Below are 24627 nucleotides of genomic sequence, written 5' to 3'. Positions count from 1 at the left end.
TTGTTACACAAGAGCCTAGGATAACAGACTATAGCGATGTACTATGGTTGCTAATCCCACTCTAAAATGCAGGACAGTAGCGTTGTTTGAAAGCGCTTTTTAGTAGGCACAAAGCCGTTTGCAAGGGCGTTGTTAGACGGCTAGAGAGATCGTTCGATCGAGACAGCAGACGTCAAACGATCGAAGGTAAAGTAAGGTTAAAGCATAGTGTCCTATATGGTGTCGACACAAGCAAATCGCACAGTTCAATGAAATTGTATCACGTCACAGTTTCCATTTGGCTACAGGCAATTTGACGGTGATTTTTGACCGGCTTGCCGAGCATTAAATTTGATGAATCGGGTATCAATCGAAAGCTGACTCTGCACTGATTACGAAAATATAAATTTTATGCCGCTCGCAGCCCTGGAACCCCCACAATCAGCCCCCAATTATTCATTGTCGAGTAGATTGGCAGTGTGACGCAACAATGCTGTCTGGCGAAACGAGAGACTAGCTCAAGAGCAAGGATGCGGCCGAGCGGCGAGAGTGGGATCAGCTGACGTCGCGGCAATAGCGATGTGCAAACGCGCCACAGAGAAACGCTGCGCTGTTGATACTTTTTCTATGCGTTTCGGTACAAGCGAGCACACACCAGCCTTTCCTTGACTTGTAAGGGTAGAACTGGGTCCACAGAATGTATTAGGGCCCTACCAATTTTCGCGCAATATCCTTCAGCTGATAAAGATATGTAGGCTACGTCTAAGTAGTCTACATTGGATATGTCAGATTATTATGATATCTATTGCCTTAGCCCGCTTGTTGCGTAGGGCTCCAGAGACACGTCGCGCTGTTGATGGCGGGTGTCGATACTTTCTATAGTCGCTTTTATGGTTAAGTGTGAGCACGGAGCATTGAGCATGAGCAATTGAGCATACATTACAAGCTTTTATTTGATCCGTATGGGTAGGACTTGGTCCGCGAATGCAGCAGGTAAAATGTTGATTGTTGAATAAAGTTTAACAGCAGGAGTGTCGAATTAAACTGGTATCGCTGTCCGGATTCAATCCGTTACTAGAAAGCTTGCGGGCCATACCTGCCAAATGATTCCAAAATGTTACCACCAAATTCATACCTTTGTTTTTCATTGGAATATATCTGATATCACTATAAACATTGACGTTGGAATTTAGTTTAGCATTTTTCAATCACCAAATAGTTTTTTTGAATGCCGGGGACCTTTTGCGTCAAAAGTAATACAGTGGTATCACAGATATTTGAAATATATTCATTCTGTAGCCTGTATATATATTCCTAATGTAACTTACGTAAAACGGATTTGCAGTATTTTTTTCGCATCTGTGAATAACTGAATGTCCATTGTCCATTCGGCCCAACAGAGTTTGCACTTTCTCGCCTTCTCGGAATTTGGCAAGGTCACCGACGTGGTGCTTATTGGGACTAGAGTGAAAACTCAACACTGTAGTTGTATTACTACAATATGATATATTTACATTATCTAAATTTGCTGTCTTGAGTGAATCTTATTACTTGAAAGTATCTTTTTCTTACTAGAAATATCTCTAACAGCTGAAGGATTGCGCGAAAATTGGTAGGGACCAAATACATTCCGTGGACCCAGTTCTACCATTACAAGTCAAGGAAAGGCTGGTGTGTGCTCGCTTTTAGCGAAGCGCATAGAAAAAGTATCAACAGCGCCACGCATCTCTGGAGCCCTACGCAACAAGCGGGCTAAGGCAATCGATATCATAATAATCTGACATATCCAATGTAGACTACTTAGACGTAGCCTACATATCTCTATCAGCTCAAGGATATTGCGCGAAAATTGGTAGGGCCCTAATACATTCCGTGGACCCAGTTCTACCCTTACAAGTCAAGGAAAGGCTGGTGTGTGCTCGCTTTTAGCGAAACGCATAGAAAAAGTATCAACAGCGCAGCGTTTCTCTGTGGCGCGGTTGCACATTGCTATTGCGGCGACGTCAGCTGATCCCACTCTCGCCGCTCGGCCGCATCCTTGCTCTTGAGCTAGTCTCTCGTTTCGCCAGACATCATTGTTGCGTCACACTGCCAATCTACTCGACAATGAATAATTTGGGGCAGATTGTGGGGGTTCCAGGGCCATGAGTGGAATAAAATTTATATTTTCGCAAGCAGTACAGCGTCAGCTTTCGATTGATACCCGATTCATCAAATTTAATGCTCGGAAAGTCGGTCAAAAATCACCGTCAAATTGCCTGTAGCCAAATGGAAACTGTGACGTGATACAATTTCATTGAACCGTGCGATTTGCTTGTGTCGACACCATATAGGACACTATGGTTAAAGTCTCTCGTCGTCTCAAGGGAGAGGCGCGAGAGAAAGGAGAAAGTGGAGGCTTGACTCCAGAGAGAGTCAAGTCTCCAAAGAAAAGACTCATCGAGTCCTGTCCTGACTCAAGAGAGAGAGTCAAGACTCGACCCACGAAGAGGAGTCGAGTCCTGGAGAGGTAGAAGGATTGAGTCTGAAGGAGACTCGAAAATGTAGTCCGAACGTTGACGAAAAGAAGGAAGGAAGAAGTAGCCTACTTAAATCGCTAGGTTAAAACTGAGGTTTACGGTAAGTAGCTAATGCCTCATCGGCTCCGGTACGCTCCTTGAATCTGAAATAGCCGTTAGTATACTTACGCCGGTTGCTACCTTAATACAACCAAATACTCCAATACTCCAAATACTCCGATGCTTACCTTAATACAACCAAATACCCCAATCTGCTTATTCTTTTTGTATGAGCCCGACGGGGGCGTTTATTTCTAATATGACTTATTGCAATACAAGATATTTCAAATATACATGATTATATATGCAGTTGTGAAATGACAATAAAATATCATCGGCACTATATAATTTCATCTCTTCGCAGGTTCGCTCCTGCTTCAGTTTCATCGTCCTCTCCATCATCATCATCCGGTTCGTCCGCATCAGACTCATCATCGGCCGAATCGTCTCCTTCAGATTCCTCATCGTCGGATTCATCTCCAGCCAGGCCGTCGTCGTCAGGTTCATTTCCAACTCTCGTCTCGTTTTCTCTATCGGACTTGGGTCCGACTTCGCTTCCATCAAGTTGATCCTGGATGCATGTCATCCATTCGTCGGCCCCTTCCTTCAACGAGATCATCTCTCCTGTTTGAATTCTTTTTTTGGTTTTCTTCGTCATGTTTAGTGTCCAGCTTTTTGTTTCCCTCTGCCAATCGTTTTCGATATCCAGTTATTTTGTTTTGTTTTTAATATTTTTCTTTTGAAGATTATGATCATCAGCAGTTTTAGGCTGCTTCCGTTGTCTTTATTTTGAAGGATCTGTTCTTCTTTCCGTTTACCTATTTTCAGTATTCTTGCAACCTTGCGTAGAACCCGAGTCGACACCTGGCATTTTGCAAAAACATGCTTGACATTATCTGTCGCATGTCTGCAAAATTTGCATTCGTACTTCTCTCTTTTCGCCTGACCTGGCGTCAAGAGGTTTCTCTTCTCCTTTCTTTCTCCAAAGTTATATGCATTCATCGCAATTCTGTAGTTGTTGACTTTTTCTTTGTTTGTTAGTTTCGGTTCCGCATTTCTGTAAGTGTTGTTGACTTTGTACCATATATTCTTATCTTTCTCTTCTGTTGCATTCTCGAATTGTTTGTTCACTTCTTTGTATATCATTTTGAAATTTGCTTCTTCCCATTTTTCTTGATTCCAGTTCATTCTCTGTTGTGATTCTAACAGCTTTTCCCAATCTTTTGCTGGCTTGTCTGCATGTGGGGTACTGTTTGAATAGATTCCTTCATTGAATCTTTTTATTTTTGTGCTTATTTGATATATTGCTTCATTCTCCCAAAGTTCGTTCGGTCTTTTTATTTTCACCAGCCTGTTGATTTTCATTAAATCAGAGGCGGTTATTTTAGAACTTGGGTAGGGGACATCCAGTCCTCCTTCATTCTTGGATTTTATCAGTGTTTTGCGACTGATCGTTTCCATTTTCTCAGGGTCTAATAGGAATCTGAAAAACATCCTTTCGATTTCCCTGACTATTGTTTTCTGCGGTTGAAAAATTCTGGCAGTGTATCCATTATATTCCAATCTTTTGTAGTTTTTATCAAGTTTTTTCGCTGTTGCCAATGTGCCTTATTCCATTTATGTTTAATGTCATTATATCAAGAGCCATTTTTGATTTGGGATGGGGGTTGGTTTCGTTTTACCCTTTGATGTTGCTTGTGGATTCAATGTCGGGTTTCAGAAGTTTTCTTCTGGCCCGTTGCTCTGCTATCATCGATGGACTGCGATCGTCATTAGTTCGTTTATTCGGCGAATATGACTTTGCGTTGAAGAATTCTTCTTCTGTGAAGCGACTTGCTTCGAAGACTTTTTTTATTGTCGCAGTTTTGCCCGTTCGGCTTTCGATTGTTTCAAGTTTTTTCTGTTTATCTTCGTTTTTATTTTCTTTCGAGGTTTGTTGTGAGTCTTCCTCGCTGGTTGTGATCACTGCTAATTCCTCTTCTGTCCTGTTCTCACTGCTCTTATCTTCTTCGTCTTGTTTTTCTATTATGGTGTTATGGAGGTCACTGTTACCAGGTGTTGGTGGCGATCTTAGGTTGAAAAAATCTGCACTCTAAATATGATTTTTCCTTCATAACATCGGCTGACAACGATATAAATTTCGATCGCTGCGTGACTGCTGGAGCGTGAAGTTGCTATCGAAATTGCAGCTCCATTGCTGTGGCGTTCTGAAGACAAAAGCTGCGACTATAATTTTCGTTTCGTTTTGCATTCAATTTGAGACCACATCATTTTCAGAGTCCAGTGTCCCTTTAACTACGTGAAGGAAACTTGAATTATGTCAAGGAAACTTGAATTATGTCAAGAGGTTACAGAGTTGAGGAAACTTAGCCCTAATCGAGGGGTTCCTAGGTTTAGAAGGGGGCACCTTGAAAAGCATCATGGTCCTATAAGGGGTCATGCCTCTCATGTTGGCTCTAATCAGTCAATCGAATATGAATTGTAAAGTGCAGGCAGACAATCACCACATACTCGCTTGAAGCCTGTAGTCACCCACAAACTCGACCATCAAGCACTTCATTGAAATAAGTAACAAAACCATACCTGTTCATTGAAATAAGTAACAAAAACATACCTGTTCAGACTTTTTGTATTCGCCGCTGTTTAAATCGTCTTCTAGACATTCCAGTTGCAACAAGGTATCGCACGGATTTTCGATGACGTCTTCCAATATTACTGGGCTGTGATGTCTTTTTGTGTTATTGTTATCTTGTTGACCTTTCATGATATCCATCATTTGGTTCAGCTGCAACTGCGTCTGTCTCAGCTGCAACTTACTGTCTTTGAGCAAGGAGACTTTGCAGCTGTCCACGGACGAACTTGATGATGCGACATTGCACAGCTTAGCTGGGGTGGATGTACAATAAGCAGCTAAAAACGGATTTGGTTAGAAGAAAGCCATTTTGTCCAGAATGTGCGGTAAACTTACCGTTACTCGGTACAAGGTCAGATTCTTGATGGTTTGAATCTTGCAAATCAAGAATGCTTTTAAATGAAGTGACATCTTAAATACAGCAGTACTCAAAATTGAGAATGAATCATTGTGCTAACAACTTACTGCCTGGGGTAGATCCCTGCAGCTGGTCGCCAGTTTCTACGCTGGGATCAATCTCAACACTAGATGATGGAATTACTTGCATTGGCATAGGTATCTGCACATTTGGTGTCTGCCTTCGTATCCGAAGTATAAAACAATTTCTCATGTATATTTCGTGCATAACATACCAGACAGAGTAAAAGGTTTCCATCAGATCTGTCCAAAAATTATTTGGTCGGGTGACGTTTCCGTTTAAGGGGACCCTAGTTTGTCCGTTTTCACATGAAGGCAGACCACTTCTCTCCGCAGCTCGCAACATACACTTTTGAATGCCTCATGCCCTTCATCTGGACCGCAGATGGTTGATATAGATTGTTCTGATAATGCTGCAATGCACATTTGATCTGTATCTTGTACAGGGTCCAATTGCCGTCATATGTCGGGGGCTTTCTATCTCCTCAAAAATGCTCATCTCTGCTTGATCTCCTGTTTTTTCCTTTGTCAAGGGCGGATATTCCTTGTTTCTTTCTGGACAATCCGCCACATTATGCTCTTTGGATTTGCAGAATCCGCAACTCTTTTGCGTGCATTTTGCAGCCATAGCGTAGCATATTCTATTTGTGCTTTGTGGGGTGGTTGGGAAGAAGATTTTACATCTTGCTCCATTTATGATAAATTGCGGAAGGATTCCGTCTATATAGTCTTCAAAAGAGAGATGTCTCCAACCGTTCTCGAAATTGGTTTCTCTGTGATAACCTCTTGTTATCCGCATCATTTTTCCTGCTCCCAGGGTTGTAATGACTCGAGTCATGACTCGACTTGCGTCATTTTCTCAAAATACGAAAATGACTCGACTCGCTTCGAGTCAATTCGTGTATTGTCGAGTCATTGCGCATGACTCGGACCAAGTCATATGACTCGAAGACTGAGACGGCAAATACCGACATTTCATCGTGATTTCGAAGAATAGTAATGTAACCACACTATTGGGATTTCGTCTATTGGTACTGGCACTTGAAAATGCGGCCAGAAACTGCCAAAAACGAGGAAAATTAGTATATTATAAATGCTAACCATTCGATATCACCAGAGTTATATAAAGGGGTTTAACAAGAATTTAGCTGGAAACTGAGCAGTTAGCAAAATCACTTGGACTCGAGTCATAATACCCACTTGGACTCGAGTCATTATACCATGACTTGTATTCGACGCTCTGCTCGCTGACTTGGACTCGGACTTGATTCGGTGGTGGATTGAAAATGACTCGACTTGACTCCAGTCAAGTGAGATTTACTTGTGACTTGGTTACAACCCTGCCTGTTCCCATGTTTCCATTATTTTTGCCAAATTTTCACTCCAGTCAAAACCCTAAAAGTGAGATTTACTTGTAACTCGGGGCCTTGTGACTTGGTTACAACCCTGCCTGCTCCCCATGTTTCCATTATTTTTGCCAAATTTTCATTTGTTGTTTCCGCCGGGACCGCTCTCACACTGATGTGTGTAAGCGGTGCTTTCAGCTTCCGTGTTCTATATTTCTTTCCGTTGTGATTTATGTCTTGTAGATCGTTTAATATTTGATCTCGGTGTCCCTGTTCCCGTACCGTAATACTGAACGTGTCTTGTGATATTTGGAATATCTGCTGTTTGATCCGTTTTAAATCCTTTTGAGTGAGAATCAAATTCAACACCTCTTGTTCCATGCGTGGTATATTTATACATATTGCTTTTTTTTCTTCGAGGACAGTTTTTTTTGTAATGATTTAAGCACACAGCTCTTTTGTGTTGTAGTGTTCTAACGCGGTGCTCTATATACTGTTTCACAGCGCTATTTAGTTTGCATACACTTGTTCTTGTGTAAATGTGGCAACCGCTTTTGATGCGTCGCGTCCACGACCGCTGTAACTACCGGTTTAGATAATGCTGCCAGACAATAGAAAATTTGGCTGTCAATTGTCTTTGTTTCGTCCGATTGTTTGTCAAAACGCAACTCTACGCGGTCCGCAGGCTAGAATTGTGATAAATTACCGATTTATTCAGTGTTTTATCAGCCTTAATTCCCAATCCATATTTGTAACACTGATGTATACCGTGTGTTACACCGCTGCAAAATACCGCGCTGTCAAATACCCTACCGGTATTTTTTTCGAAAAATTTGCAACTCTGGACACCTGTGCTTCCTAGATCTAGGTAGGAATCTGATGGATTCCTCACTTCATGCTTGGATATACCCTGTTGTTATTTGTTGATGAAAAAAGAGTCCTAATGTCTCTGTAATTCAAATGACTGATAACTCTCTTTCCTTTTTGGGTCATGAGCCGTGAATTAGCCTAAGGTCTCTGTCATGTCACTAGATGATCTAATGGGGCTGTTCCACATCATTTTGAACACGTGGTGGCGACAAAGGTAACTCAACCCAAATCTTTTTTTATAGAGTATGACTGGAGTGACGACTCGATTGTTTCCCATTGTTAGCCGGCAGAATGGTCTCGGTCAGATGGCTGCACCCAAAACAGGATAGCTCAGTGCTTGTTTCAATGGCGTTCAAGGCGATTCGTCGTGTGCGATTCGTCCAAACTATCTCAACTACACTGCGCCACATCCTACCAATCTTCATGAGGAAATTTCATTTGTTCCGACACAAGTCATCTGTTGAAGGTATAGTTACAATTGATTGTAACTATTGCTTCAATCGTTTTTGTGATTTATTAAAGACGGCGAGAAATTCATTTTATTCGTCCAACTCTGCTGGTACGAAGTATGTATGCAAATCGGGCAAGGACATACTTTGGACTCACATCAGGGAATTGTGTAAAAAAAACATGGACCAACCACTGCACACACCCAATAAAATCACCCGTACCCACATTGAATTAGATTCATACAGCAAGGTCTGAGAACTGTCATTGGTCCTGGTCCATTGCATATTCTAATTGTATCTTCATTGAAGATGAGAGTATAATTTGGCAAAAGAGGTTTTGAGCCACGAAGTCGGAAAATCCCTTGAATATGAAGTGCCAAATTCGGAAGGGACTGCTGAATTTGTTCTTCTTTTTGATAAGTGGTTCAAAATCATGACAGCAACCGACATCAAAAGCACAACTGATGAAAGATTGTCATTGCTACAAGATCAATTCATGAAATATCTGGATGACTGGAGGGTATGACTGTAAATGTATTTTGCTTTATTGTTGCTAACACTTTATTAATCCATTTTAAGCGGGAAGTGGAGCAGAAAAGGAGATGAGAAGCGTCTTATGGCAAGGCCTACATTGCATGGATTGATGTTTGCCACGAAGGACATGGTCAAGCTAGCAATTCGGCTTTTGAATCGTGGCATGGAATCAGTATCTTTCAGAGTCCTAACACAAGATGTTCTGGAAGCAGCATTTGGATCTTTGGTAACTTCAGTAATTAACATTCATTAATATTATTCACTAATGAATTCGTGACTGCCTTTTTAACAGCGGTCTTCGATGAGATACAGCAGGAATCCAGATATTAGCCAAGTCAGTTACTCAGTAAATGCTTTATGTCAGCGTAAGGCTATAAAAAGAGTGAAAGGTGCGAATACAACCTATGCCTATGTTGATCAAAAATTCTTGGACAAAAGTCTGTCAGGAACCAATGACCAAGAAAAGATGCAGCAAATGAAGCGAATGTAGTTTTTGGTAGTAATAGTATGGTAGTTTTTCTCTCTGTGGCAAATGCTGCCTATCCACATTGAGGTTCCCTACCTAAAAAAGGAAACCAATGCGTTGGTCGAAACCTTGTCGTGGTGCATTGGCTACTACTAATGTCGACCGGCAGACGTCTTCCTGTATTCTTGGCAATGACAACGAGTTCCCTTCAAGTGCGATTTTTCACACTTCCAAGGAGTAAGCTCTGGCTATTGTGAGTCGAGCTCAAGCAGAACATTAACATTACATGCTCAAGTTTCTGCGCTTATCGGACAGGCATTATATAAGACTAAAAGACAGTTGCAATATTATTTGTTATATTCATACTCGAGTTTCTGCAGTTAATATAGGACAAATTTTCAATCAACGATATTGCATATCGATATAGTTCAAGATCTTTCCACTTGTTCACTTTGTAGTATTCTTCAGTCTTTCTTTCCATGAATTCATCTCACATAGCCAATGCACACGAACCAGATATTCTATACCTTCTGTCATTGTAGAGTTTGCTACGTATATCAATATAAAGGATCAAAGCCACTATATCACATCAATCTCGTAAGAATTGTAACATAGGCTACACGGTATTATTCACTCGTCATAACGACTCGCCACCGGTACCTAAATGTTGAACTGTTTAACTAAATCCGACGCAACTTCGAGAAATACACGACGAATCGCCTTGAACGCCATTGAAAGAAGCACTGAGCTATCCTGCTTTGGGCGTAGTCATCTGACCGTGACCATTCTGCCGGCTAACAATGGGAGAACAATCGAGTCGTCACTCAAATCATACTCTTTAGTTATATGCTTTACTATGAGAATGGACTGAGTCGTCACTCCAGTCATACTCTATAGCAGGGGTCACCAACCTTTTTGCAACCGAGGGCTACTTTTGCGTAATGATAGAAGCGGCGGGCTACTATTTACTCCCACCGTTTACCCGTACCACTCTGAATTTCCGCTTTGATATTCATAGCACTGGGCAGGACTGGACATCATGTTATTTGTTTCTATAGCAGTCAGTGGGAAGCCTGGCATTGTATGATATCAACTAGCGCTCTGGTATGTAACTTGACACTGCAATTCTGAGTGAGTGTTCCACATGTGCAATAATTTAGCGTGTTTTGTGTTTGTTTTTGATGAATTTCATGTCCGAAAAGGCTGATTCACAACGATAAGTTGAACCATAGACGCTTGCAACCTTCATAGCTGCTGCGCATACACCACTGTACTTTACCGTGTCAACAATGCACCAAATATTTGCTGCAGAGTGAGGTGGGGGTAATTTTGCAGTGTTACAATTTCAATCTCTTACTGTTCAGCATCCAGAAATGACAAGATTTCATGATACCGGACAGCAGCAACGATTACAGAAAGTTAGAAACATGGTATAATAAACTGAGTTGAGTGTACTGAGTTGAGTAACAGAAACAAGCTGTGCCAAAAGATGCAATACGTATTGGGTATACAGATATTGAAAATCTGCTAGTACTTCACGGCCATCTGACTGCGAATAGTAATATTGTTCACTACTTTGGCATTGTCCTGGTCGTCGAGCTATCGTAATGGAACCCCTCACCATTTCAAGAAGACCGTGGACGGCATTCCGTCATGTCGCCTGTATAGGCAATGCGCCGTGTCTTTAATTTCTGGTGATTCTATCACATACATCTATATATTACTAATTGTAATTGAAGATATTTTGAAGTGTTTATATATGCAAGTTACATGTTAGTGTGTTTTAAACAAGAATAGCTGAATCAACCAATCTATATATTTAAAAGCTCACTGGCAAAATCTGACGAATATTGGTAAATGCTGCTATTCCACCTATTTTTAGAATGGGCTCGCGGGCTACCCATCTAGTCCTCGCGGGCACCAGGTTGGTGACCCATGCTCTATAGTTATATATGCTTTACTATGAGAATGGACAAAACATGGACCAAATGTCGTCTCTTGGCGTACAACGAGGATGGAGAATGTATCCATATCAATACAAATCACCCATATAGATATCAAATAGCTGTTGGCTGACGAAAATGATGCTATTTCTCGTGATGGCAGTTGGCAGTATTACCGGTACATTGCTGTTAATTTTCCGAGAGTCGTATGATATGGCGAGTGTTATATGCGTCATTGTGTAAGAGAGAGAGAGAGAGATATGATATTCTTTCTCGCCTGCATTATCGAGATGCTTTGGCGACGGAGTTGCGATACGGCCCCATGAGGTCATCTAGTCTGCGCCCCCGTTTTTTTTCTCCTCCATGCTATCCGTGATTGCTGAGCGCCTAGCAGGATAGCTGTGGATACCATTTTTCGAGTCTTTGGATAGGATGACGGTCATTTGGATGACGGTCATTTGATCTCACAAGATGTAACAATTGGGAACATCAAGTTAGTGGGAGGATGGGTTCCGTTTACGAAGAAGAGGTATGGATGCCTGGTCCTCTCCTGGAAAAGTTGTCTGCAGAATATCATTTCACCAACATGATTTATCCTGCTTCCCCTGCAGTAAATCAGTTCCCCAATGAATGTTGTGTTTTAAGGAAAATTATGTACATTGTAAATTTGCTGAATGTACATTTGCTGCTATGAGGTCCTACAGCAAAGGCGGCCTCATCTGTTCTGCAATGACAGAGGTTGCAGAAGAGACATCAGTGTCAAACGCTGTTGCAAAAGAATAAACCGTACGAGTCATCAGTAACGGCATCTTGTTCTGACATTTCAACAATTTGGAGAAGGGGATAGCTGAATATATAGTGATTCACCCGTTATTGAAAGAAGTATACTCTATAGTTGATAGTGCAAAGTAATCATTATTCCAATTAAAAAACTTGGATATTGAAATCATGGTTGAGCTAGTCTATGACAAACACGATGTCATGCTTTGTGACTATCACATCTACTTTCTTGGCAACTGACATGACATGGTCTTCGATAGACTCTGTCTCGTGGTAGCGGGTATTCCCTTCAATTCAATATATTCTCTTCTTCAATATATTATCTTCTTCCATATTGCTCCAGATCGTTTATTGTTCTATACGTCTGTCTCTCTGCTGCATGTTTGGAGGTCGTGTACAGTGTCACAAATTACGGTATATAATTTTGTCCGGAAGTCGTTGAATCTTGCCCTTCCGCACCCCAGTGCTATCGGGCATTGGTACACCAGACTCCCGACAGAACCAGGATTCACGGCTATTTCTTTAAAGCCATAAAGGAAAAAGTACTCGCATCTCCTAACCAACTGGTCTGTTCTCTTATGTTAGACGAAATGGCAATTTGATGGGAAGAAATTCCGCGGTTTCGTTGATTCGGGAACAAATTATACAGACGACGACTTTGCTCCACAGGTCAAAGATGTACTCGTTTTTATGGCAGTATGTGTGAATGGTTCATGGAAGATTCCATTGGGGTACTTTATCATTGCAGGACTCAACGGCTCAGAGCGAGCGGATTCGGTTAATCTGTGTATCAAGAGCCTGAGCGAGACTGGCATTACAGTGGCATCCTCGACCTGTAATGGTCTATCATGTCACTTCGCCATGTTGGTAACGCTCACCGACTTTATCAACTAGTAACATGGTTCCTAGCTTTCCGAATCCATGCAATCCCGCTAGTAGAATTTATGTCCTTCTTGATGCTGCCCACATGCTCAAATTAGTGAGGAACTAGATTGCTGATTACGGAGCACTCCATGATGGAGATGGTGGTAGAATTTCCTGGGAATATATTGTCAGTCTAGCAAAATTGCAGTCCGAGGACGGTCTACATTTGAGCAACAAGCTGAAAATGCGCATGTTGATTGGAAGCAACAAAAGATGAAGGTTGCACTTGCATGGGCTGCACTGCACAAACTATCAGCAGCCGTGTAGCTGATGCAATAGATTATTGCAATAAAGTATTGAAAATTCCTAAATTCAAAGACAGTGAAGCTACTGTAGCTTTCCTCAGGAATTTTGACCGCCTTCATGATATTTTTAACTCCCGTAACGTAACCCCTTTGGTAAAGGATACAAAGCCCCACTGAACGTTTCCTATCAGCATCTTTGGCAGCCTCTCCTCGCTGATATGAAAAATTACATTTCAAATTTAAATTGAAGACAATCACGCTGTATACCAACTAAATGTATTTCCAAAACATATTGCAAAATTAGACTTAAACATTTAGGTTCCGAGTTCAATGAATTGCCACCAGGAGACCACATACGTCAAGTATTATCAAAGCTTATTTTGTTACAGCATCAATAACAGTAATTTGGTGTCTACACATTACGGTTGTCCATAATTTGGAAAATCTCAAAATTTATGCGTATCCATGTCTCATTCTATAGATTATAGTTGAGAAACGTCAACGAACCTGCAAGAAGCTCACGGGAGAGTCGCTAACATTTGTCTAAATGCGTTTGAAAGTAGCTGCCGTAGAGTGGGCGAGTCAGCGACCATAGAACGGCAAGCAGACTAGTAATCACGAAATCACGGCGTTTGATTGAATCATTGATCACGACATTGGCGGCTTGTTGGTCACGGAATCGGCTTACGGCGGTGATTCTGTAAGCGCATTGTAGTTTGGTCCGCCAAACATGATTTAGGATTAATTCGGAACATTTTGAGTAACGAAACACATGATGAACAAATAACAGCTGCTCCACAACATCTTTAAATACATGACATGATGGCTTGTTGTGAAGGTAACCGTTGTAGTCTGTATGCCTTGATTTCATTGATGGAAAGCACAAAATCAAGCGGAAAAATATTGCAAAGGCGCTTATGCAAGTGGCAAACGAACGAGGGGATGTACCATCATTGAATACAAATAGAAAGCTTGACATTGACACTACTTTGTCTGATCTTATTAGGCTGTTGTCGTGGTATATAATTGAAGTCTTGAATGCTGTAAGGGCTGGATGAATCTGTCATTTATGCTTGGCACTTGTCATATTATTACAGCATAATGAATCATACCCGCAAGTGCTGTCAAAGTATAGATAACCAAGTTGAACCGTAGATGCGACACTGCCGGGCGTCACGCTCTGATGACTGTCTACGCCGCTCGATTTGTTTTACTGGGAGCTTGTGGAAGAGGATGTTAATTTCTGCATTTGAATAGAAATACCTATCCATGAGGTTAGTTAAGCGAGTAGCTACTCCGTGTGGTTACTAACCAAGGTTATTCGATTGATGCTACATAATCAGTGCTAGAGAGATGGGCAAGTGAATACAATTTTAAAGCATTAAATATGGCTATACGGTACATGAATACATGAGAATTGTTGTTATACAATATACTCTCTACAGGGATTCGAATAATTGTGGGTATCGTTGTAAATTTTCGGACATGGCTGATGTAGGCGAATTTGATTGGGAATCACTTCTGACTGACGATGGGATCCAAGATCTGTTGTACAATGACATGGAGGACGGTGGAGGAAATGAGGCACCAGCTAGCAAAATTGGGAAACGCACGAGAGCCATCCTTTCCGATTCTAGTCTGCCGGCTGACTTCATTCAGCAAGTCAGTAGTGCACTTCACTTTCTGAATTTGGAAAGCAGAAGATTGATGGATTTTGGCGCGAATTTGTATCGAAACCAGAATCAGCAACTGTGATACGGCATTATCCAACTGAAAAAGTTCACGCACAGGACTACTTCAATGAAAATACATCGGCACTTCTTCGATAGTAGGTAGACATCGAAAAGTGTTCACCATGATCACCAATAAATGTTTCCCATGAACACGAATAAAAATTCATAAACGTCAAAATGAATTGTTGTTTTTTGTGTCTTTGGAGAGACGGATATTAGGGTCGGGTTGGAGGGGGGTATTAGGATCGGGGAAAGAGGGATATTAGGGTTATGGGAGGGGGATATTAGGGTTTGGGAAAGAGGGATAATAAGGTTTGAGGAAAGGGGGATTGGAGGTGGGTTAGGGTCAAAGTTGGGGTTAGGTATCCCAAGATTAGGAAGGGGGATATTAGGGTTGCGGGAGGGGGGATATTAGGGTTGTGGGAGCGAGGATATTAGGGTTGGGGTTAGGGGGATATTAGGGTTGCGGGAGGGAGATATTAGGGTAGTGGGAGGGGGATATTGCGGTTAGGGAGATATTAGGGTTGTGGGAGGGAGATATTGGGGTTAGGGGGATATTAGGGTTGCGGGAGGGGGGTATTAGGGTTGCGGGAGGGGGGATATTAGGGTTGTGGGAGGGGGATGTTGGGGTTAGGGTATATTAGGGGCTGTGGGAGAGGGGATATTAGGGTTGGGTGAAAGGGAGATTGAAGGTGGGTTAAACCCCGGTTAGGGGTAATCTAACCCCAACGTTGAACCTAACCCACCTCCAACCCTAATATCCCCCTAACTCCAACCCTAATAGTGCGGAGCATGGACCGGAGCCGGATTGGATATCCGGCCGGATGTTTACAATTTTGGCCGGATCGGAGCCGGATCAGTACTTTTTCTGTTACGGCCGGAGCCGGATCACTACTTTTTTGATCCGGCCAGAATCTTTATGGATAAGCATGACTTTTATAACTATATAACTACCAACCAACCACACGTAAGTAACCTCCAATACAGTGTGAACATAAACGAGGCATATTTATCAATTCACGGAACCTCCGTACCGAGTAGGGCCGGATTTCTGGCCGGACCGGATTGGAGCCGGATCAGTACTTTTCCTGATACGGCCGGAGCCGGACCAGAGAATTGAACAACCGGATCGGAACCGGACCAGAGAATTGGTCGATCCGCTCCGCACTACCCCCTAACCCCAACCCTAATATCCCCCCTCCCACAACCCTAATATCCCCTCCCGTAACTTTAATGTCCCCCCTCCCGCAACCCTAATATCCCCCCTCCCACAACCCCAATATCCCCCTCCCACAACCCTAATATCTCCCTCCCGCAACCCTAATATCCCCCTAACCCCAACCCTAATATCCCCCCTTCCGCAACCCTGATATTCCCCTCCTGTAACCCTAATATCCCCCCTCCCACCCAAATACTCCAACCCTAATCTTGGGATACCCTAAACCCAACTTTGCCCCTAACCCTCTCCAAACGCAAAAACAATATATTTTGACGTTTATAAATTTTTGTTCGTGTTCATGGAAAACATTCATTGGTGATCATGGTGAACACTTTTCGATGTCTACCTACTATCGAAGAAGTGCCAATACATCTAGGATTGAGGCGTCAAAGTTTCTTCTAGACGCAATGAAATTAATGATAATGAAGGGTTCGGTCAAAGAAGATGAAACTAAAGGTGGTTCAATTCAGCAATTTGAGAGTGAAACTCTTGAGTACATTGCTGGGTACACTTTGAACCAATGATATATATACAATGATTGGAAACTGCCACGCCCCCTAACGCTGTAAGGTTTACTTCCGCCGAAATCAGCGTGTGCGCGGATAAGGTTGACTGCGTACACTTACTTGAGTAATGTTGACCGTGCTGGAGTACTGCTATCACCTTTGCTGGCAGATATTTCACTGTTTTTTCGTTTGTTGGTAGATTGTTAATAGGTTTTGCGAGCATAGTGAGACAGTACTGCATACTAAGGTCTGATCAAACTTCTGCCAATGCGCAATATTCAGGTACTGACTAGCTGCCTAGGTTTTTGCATCTGTGGATGAGCGTAAAAAAGCTTGGAAAATTAAGACAGATTGAGATCCGAACATTGGTAAGCATCAATTACGCCATCTGATATCTTGAAAGCGAAACTGATTAAGATGCTTGTGTGAGTAATCTTATTGCTTTGCTGGTGGGTGGCCAACCTTAAAATTCGATGAGACCCATTTAACAGAAAGCAATTTTATTGAAAACTATTATAATATTTATAACTCTTTTTTCTCACTAATAGTTTATTGATGAATAGTTGGCTGCGTCAGAATGGGGAGATAGTGTTGCATACAGTGATGAGCGGAGACTGCTTTTCGAGACTCCGAGTCCCTCCGACAACTTTGGTCTCTGAGGCAAAGTCCCTCCGACTCCGGGGATCTCAATCCCAGACTCCGAGATAACCCGAAGAATCTTGTCCAGTCCCCGAAATATATTCAGACCATTGTCGAAGAATCCCAATCGATGTTTTCGATAGCCTGTCTGATATTCATACCAGATTTTTTAGTATCCGTGAATTGCCGAACAGTCGCAACATTACTTCTGAGAGTCAAGTTCTCTCCAACAAAATGGACAGTCAAGCTAATAGAACTGCGACCCTTTAGATCGGTCCACATATCTGTGGTGATGCCAGCCAGCCCATAACACTTAATAGCAACTCTTAGTTCCTCTGACAGCTTCTGCTTCAAAGATGAAGCCTCCTCATCGAACTTACGTTTCACCGTAAATCTGGATAGCAAAACGTCTTCTGCACAACACCACGGCATACCGGCACTTCTTCGGTATTCTCCACCCGGCGATCAGTGTTCCCCATGATCACCTTCTCCTTTGATTACTCGCTTACTTGCATTTCAACTGCGATCAATTCTTCTTACAAGCTTCGATATGTCTTCGAAGATGCGACGTACCACTTGTCAACTTGTGATGCTTTAGCTGAACATTGCAATTTTGACATCTCGCAAACCCAGTATACTGGCCGTTATTATCATGCAGCATCAGAGTGAAATCCTTCCACACGTCATTTTTTTTCTGCGTCTTAGTGAGTAACCCACTTGACGTCGACGGTGCTTCAGCCATTATATTAAAACGACGAAGGAAGACCAGTCAGTTCGAACTAACTACCACTAACACCACTGAAATCGATGATCACATCACGGGTTTCAGTAAATTAAGTTCCGCATCGCCATGAAACAGTTGATGGAACTGCACTGTACTAAACATACATGATGCATCACTGACGCACCGATCGACGCTCCTTGAAGTTGACTAGTGACTTCCAATTTTGAAGCTGATACATGATATCTGGAATTTGGAGTCTGTGACAGACCAGCAGCAGAAACTTGATTGCGGTGCTGATTTTTCATATCACATCAAAGTCATTTCTCAATCAAACCAAACATTACATGACGAAAATTCAGAAGAGTTCTGGATGACTGACTACGTCAATCAATATTGAAGGAAGCGTAGTTGAGTTGATGCGAGCAGAGCAAAGCAGACGGTTGTAGTTATTTAGTGTGGCTGTTCAGAAATTCGGAATATTCTGTTTTTACAGGGTAAGATCAGCTTACCTTAGTGATTTATGTATTGTTGAAATCTTTAAAGCGGGCTTAGATGCTGGTATGCCTCTGTGAGCGGATCTTACTAGCGAAAATTCGTCGCAATGTCATTAAATCATGTAACACATTGCATAAGTTATTATTGTTTCCATCCAGATACTTGCTTGTTGTATGTATATTTCTCACAGATATAAAGGTAATATTGATGTAACACTTATTATCGATATCTCTCACTGCAAATTGCAAGTACGATGAAAGTTGCGAAAAGTTATCACAAAAGTGGTATCGGATATTATCTTGTTGCAACTGATACCAACGTTGGGAATACATTTTCACAAAATGGACCTATTACTATATTGAATGTCATCAGGATAATGGGATATATTCCGTTATGATCATCAACTTGCTGGAAGAATCAGGGTAGCTAAAGGCTGTACCATAGGAAAGCCCCGCTGTATGTTGCTGATTGTAAATGTTTCGCACAATTACTGGGGTAGCATGAAAATTAGTCACGAAACAAATACGCAAGGAGGAATATGATGTGACTATAGAAGACTGCAATGACAGCAACGTGGAAGATTCTGGAGATCTTATCTCATAATATGGTGACATTCAGCAGTGGATTCAAAGACTGCATCTCATTGCAGGGAGAAAATGATGCGCTGCGAACGATATTGGGTGTCTTCAAGTTTGTGAACTACAGACACTGCTCAGCGGATATGCCTTGCTAGATCACTAGGTTACTCTCCAGTCCCCAATTGCAGTCCAGATGGCTGATTTTTATGCACTTGTCAATCATTTTTGCATGTTACCGGTCATATTACAACTTTACAAGGTGTCAACTGTCTGTGTTTTGGTTTGTAATCAATAGTGTCTTCTGGTCAAAGCTATCGAAAGATATCGGGGGCAAAACTAACAATACTCCGTAAAACTCCGGAAAAATATCTGTTGTAAACTCCGACTCCACTCCGGGTATCACAAAATTGGCAAAACTCCGCTCCGACTCCACTCCGACTCCGCTCCGGTGCTCATCACTGGTTGCATACCAGGGTGTGCTAAAACCTCTGCGCTATTTTGATTCCCATGGTAGTTGACTGGTAAAACTGACAAAACGAGTTTCGTTTTAATTTCTAATGCATTTTCTCTTGCGGACAGGACACAAATCGATCAATTTGAAAATTGGAGCAATTCCAACCTTAAATTTGCCTGTAGATTGGCTATATTGTGTTCTCATGACTTTATAGCTGTGTCGAAGACTTCATCGCGAATATTTCAGCAATGCTGTTCACTGTGATGTTTCATGTGTCTAACTACTTCTGATTTTTTGCAGTTTCAGTGAAAGAGAATATTGTATTCAGTACAACGAAAGACGGAATGGTAGGATTCATTTTTCTTGGGGAGTCGACACCTGTAGATGATGATGAACCAGCTACACATGCTCCTCAAGTTTATGCCAGTGGCCTGGTAACGTCTGTTTCCAAACCCTTGACATACTACGTAACAAAGTCGGTGGCTTCATTTCAACTTTCGAATATATTCTGTAAGTGTGTCGGCATCTTGGAGGATTGTGGATTTCGGGTAGCTGCGTTTGTTGCTGATGGACTCAGTGCAAATCGCAAGATGTTCCAAGAGCTGAATATTGAACTTAGAGTAGCCTTACAAAGAGTATCCTTACAAATGCAAAAATATGTATCCTTACAAATGCAAAAATATGTTCAACCCCCAGCATGAGATATTTTTGATTTTCGACCCTCCCTATTTGTTAAAAACCGTACGCAACAACCTCTACGCCAGTCGTACTGGTGGTACGGAAATTCTCAACAAGGATGGTAAATTTATTCGATGGCGACATTTTACGGCTGTTTGAACCGACGGAATTGAGATGCTGCAAATTGACGGATGCACGTTTTCGTATGCAAAGCTTGGCAAAGATGCGGGAGATTTTTGTTGCCCAGCTTCGGTCCAATAGTGTTGCGCGTATTATGCGAGCGAGGAGAGGTGAGGCTACAGAAGCTTCTGCATGGTTTGCCGGTATTTACAAGTGGTTCGACATTATGAATACATCAACCGAGTTCAGCTACAACGCCGACTTGAAGCCATATTGCATTTAATAACCCTGGGCAGGTACGGTCAAATAGCCGAATCCATATTCTGCACTACAGTTGTTCCCCATCCTACCAATGATTCGGGCGAGAGCAAGCAAAGATGGACTGGACAAACATCTAAACAAGGCAGATTTCATCAAGAGTGGATATGGCATCATTCGGGTCGTAATTGGCCATTTTTGAGCCAAGCGAGTGTACTGCTGCAATTTTGAAGGACATCATCCAAATACTTTTCCCAAGTTGAGGATGACAAAAATTGATATCTAGCACTGTTATTGCCTAAAAAATCACGCATAAACTGTTTTTGTTGTCCACATGGTTATCAATTCATCGATCTAGTTCTGTACAGTTGCATATTAATGTTACTTTTTTCAAATGCATGCATCATTAAATTAGGGATTTAAGGATTAAATTATGTATTCGTAATGTTCCATCTGTGAAGTGTATGTATCTTGTTTCATCATTCCTAATTTCTTTACATAACATGATGGAATCCTGAAAATTCAATTCTGTATTGTAAGGCATCAAGGTTTTGTGGAATGATCATGGATGGGGACTTTTTTCAGAGGTGGGTGATGTATGCAGCGTTGCTACTGAAGTAGTGGAAGTATTGCTACAATGATTTACTCAGGTTCAAATAGAAGTAGCGAAAATATAAATTTTAAAAAGTTCTAACATTAGATTTCGTTGTTTGCTCGGAGTCAGTTGGAAATAGTCACTTTTGAAATTGCAGGGTGAAGCTTAGTGACTACCGCAAAATGACCATTGAATATGTGGGTGCTATTTTCAAAACCCATGGATATCTAGATATCCCTGGCAAAAACCAAGTTGTGATGGTTTTGATTGGTGAGTAGTGTGAAAACACAATCAGTCAAGAAAGTAGGCAAACCTACTCGAGTACTCAAAATGATAGAATTACTTCTTTAAAAACTACGTCTGCTTGATATTTAATTATATATGATGTTATTGATTTAGCAATATGATGGAAAAGCGACACCTCAAGTTGGAATGCAGGTTGTGTCACTTGCAACAATGGTTGAACGTCCGCGACTGTGTGAACATAAGCCTCGTTGGTCGTCACAAGGCTTCATCACGGGGTTGCGAATTGCGAGTCGTCAATGTGTGAATTGGATTTGCGATACGCGAGAAATTTATCTTGTGAACTAGGTGTACGACTGTACGAAGTACGTGTACGTGAATCAACGTTTATATGGCAGCGGTCCGCTAGCATAATCAGAAAAAAATCCCAGACGCGCGAAAGAAATGCGCTTTTAAAGCTATTCAACACGTTAACGCTAATCGCAACTGGTAAATATACCCAATGAATTATATATTAGGGTGGAGTGAAAATGACTTTTTTTTTTCAAATCAAAAAAGGCCTTCCTCAATCCTGACAAATGACCTAAAACTTCAATTAAAAGTGACTTCAGGGTGTTGCCCCCATTTTCCAGCCGGCAACCCCCCAATTTCTGCGCGTGGGGGGGTAAAATGGCCCATCTCGGCAACCGCTGGTCGTAGAGTCATGATATATAGCTCAAAATCTGCGGAAGCATCATGTTTCTATCTGTCTTCTGAGGAAAGTTTTCTCTATTGTGAACGCAAAATGAGTTATAGCCAAAAAACTATATATACGCACATTTTTGTTGAAATTCAGCATTTATTCTGACGAATTGTGATCTGCCATTAGTTTTTTTCAAAGTAAAGTAACACACTGGCAATACCGAATATTGGGCCCATATTACAAATATATTCACAACACAGTCCTTTTAAAATCGGTTCAAAACATCATAATGAAACATTCACATTGAACGTCTTATATTAAAAATGCATTCTTTTGTCAAGTTTTTTCATCAGTTTACGAGACTTAATTTTTCGGCGAATGAGGCCATCGCGTCTTTGAAATCCCGAAACGTGCCCTGATGCTTCTGTTACGAGCTTTACATGATGTTCCATGCACTGTTTGATTGCGGCATGGATGAAACAAAATCAGAGGCTTCTCGCGGCATTCTTCTAACTCTGCATCAGTTAAGTGCTCAATCGCTTGAGAAAGTTGTTGATATAAGGTTCAATATCAACCAACTCGTCGTATACCTTTGCTTCCAAGTTCAACTTTGAGACGCAGAATAAACGAACAGGACCGCAGTTCAATTGGTTTGAACCGCTATGACTCTCAATGTCCAGGAGTGAATTTTATTCAGCGGCATGTTTTCGAATCGCCAGCACCTTGGTCACACCCAATTGAAAAAAAACTACGTGGAAGTGTATCTTGTTGGCCAGTTACTCAATTCAAAAAGCTCTCGCCACCACTTATGGCCTTTCAAAAGCTCCCATAGGAAATTGTTAGTGACTTAAGTAAGGACCAGTTATATGCTTATAAATGTGCTGGGCAATTATTCAAGGAAATGCTGATGATGATCTGGCTTACTTGGAGGTTGGACCACCGGTTGCGCATTCAAGATGGCTAACTTTAGGATGCAGTGCAGAGTTTTACGGTATTATGTAACAGTTAATGAACAACCTTTAAACCTGGAGATTCTGGTTCGTTTTTGCCTTGAAGTATATTTTCCAACTTGGTTTGAGATCAAGGGAAACAAACATATAACACATGGACCCAGAAACATCTTCAACTTGATTAAACAGGTTTTGAATTTCTCTGACCGAAACGTTCGAAAAATTGCTCCGAATGTGGTGATAAGAAACGGTTATTCCGCACACCCCGAAAATATTATGATTGCAATGCTGGTAGATGATAATGAAGACATACGAAATAAGGGTGTGACCAAGGTGCTTGCGTTTCGAAAACATGCCGCTGAATAAAATTCACTTGTGGACATTGAAAGTCATAGCAGTTCCAACCAATTGAACTGGGGTTCTATTCGTTTATTCTGTGTCCCAAAGCCAACGCATACCACGAATTGGTTGATATTGAACCTTATCAACAACTTCCTCCAACGATTGAGCACTTAACTGATACAGAGTTAGAAGAATGCCGCGAGAAGCCTCTGATTTTGTTTCATCCATGCCACAATCAAACAGTGGAACGACATGTAAAGCTCGTAACAGAAGCATCAGCAATAGTTTCGGGATTTCAAAGACGAGATGGCCTCATTCGCCGAAAAATTAAGTCTCGTAAACTGATGAAAAAACTTTACAAAAGAATGCATTTTTAATAAAAGTCGTTAAATGTGAGTCTTTCATTATGATGTTTTGAACCGATTTTTAAAAGGACTGTGTTGTGAATATATTTGTAATATGGGCCCAATATTCGGCATTGCCACTGTGTTACTTTACTTTAAAAAAAAACTAATGACAGATCACAATTCGTCAGAATAAATGCTGAATTTCAACAAAAATGTGCGTATATATAGTTTTTTGGCTATAACTCATTTTGTGTTCACAATAGAGAAAACTTTCTTCAGAAGACAGATAGAAACATGATGCTTCCGCAGATTTTGAGCTATATATCATGACTAGGGCCATTTAAAGTCATATTTTTTTCTATGCATCAGTAAGTCGTGAAATCAATTTTAACGCAAAAACCGCATCCATACAGGGTATATCAAGAAAGTTATAAAGTCATATAAAGTCATATTCTCCTGGTTAGGTCATATTTGAGTTATAAAGTCATATTGTTGAATACTTTAAATAAAAAGTGCCAATTGAAGCAATTACGCACTAAGAAAGTACCGTAAGGCAATTTCTGATTGAACGAAGGCAAACTGTAAGGTTAGCCTACATAACATTACAGTCGCAGACCTATGAGGTCACACATTGCATTGTTTTCTACACAATCTGTTTCACTTCTGTGCACTGAAGTGGGACGTCATTTGAAGTTCAGAGACTTCCACAAGTGAAAGAAATAGTCAGCGCACGGGAAGCTGAAGGAGTTATTGTAAAGAGCGTCAAAGATTCAGTGAACGATCCAAATTTGACGAGTCAGTTAACAGAAATATGCCTCCACTACAACAATATTTCAAACTTGATACTGAAAATGGAAAGTTGTGCGTACACTATCAAAGAGGCTCATGCTGATCTAAATGCCCTCGATTTCGGAAAAGATC

The 24627-nt window shown here is 41.4% G+C and overlaps 2 protein-coding genes and 1 long non-coding RNA gene across 5 annotated transcripts in view; 1 reads left to right on the top strand and 2 right to left on the bottom strand.

Moving 5' to 3' along the window:
* Positions 1-2700, bottom strand: part of LOC145443195 (uncharacterized) — a 351124-nt gene extending 348424 nt beyond the window's left edge. For all 3 annotated transcript variants that reach the window (XM_080321184.1, XM_080321185.1, XM_080321186.1), the window contains exon 1: positions 2679-2700. The gene's annotated coding sequence lies outside the window, so the exon portion shown is untranslated. The remainder of the gene's footprint in view (positions 1-2678) is intronic.
* The window catches only part of LOC145443194 (uncharacterized), a 267709-nt gene that overhangs the window by 26366 nt on the left and 216716 nt on the right, over positions 1-24627 (top strand). The window lies entirely within an intron of this gene.
* The window catches only part of LOC145443209 (uncharacterized), a 451826-nt gene continuing 444931 nt past the window's right edge, over positions 17733-24627 (bottom strand). Inside the window, exon 2 of the long non-coding RNA XR_013916339.1 lies at positions 17733-19495. This is a non-coding gene — a long non-coding RNA (uncharacterized LOC145443209). The remainder of the gene's footprint in view (positions 19496-24627) is intronic.

This window comes from Botryllus schlosseri, chromosome 7 (genome assembly GCF_051294905.1).
Source record: "Botryllus schlosseri isolate E-star chromosome 7, Bs_hap1, whole genome shotgun sequence".
Classification (NCBI taxonomy): domain Eukaryota; kingdom Metazoa; phylum Chordata; class Ascidiacea; order Stolidobranchia; family Styelidae; genus Botryllus; species Botryllus schlosseri.
This window is presented reverse-complemented; position numbering and strand designations above follow the sequence as displayed.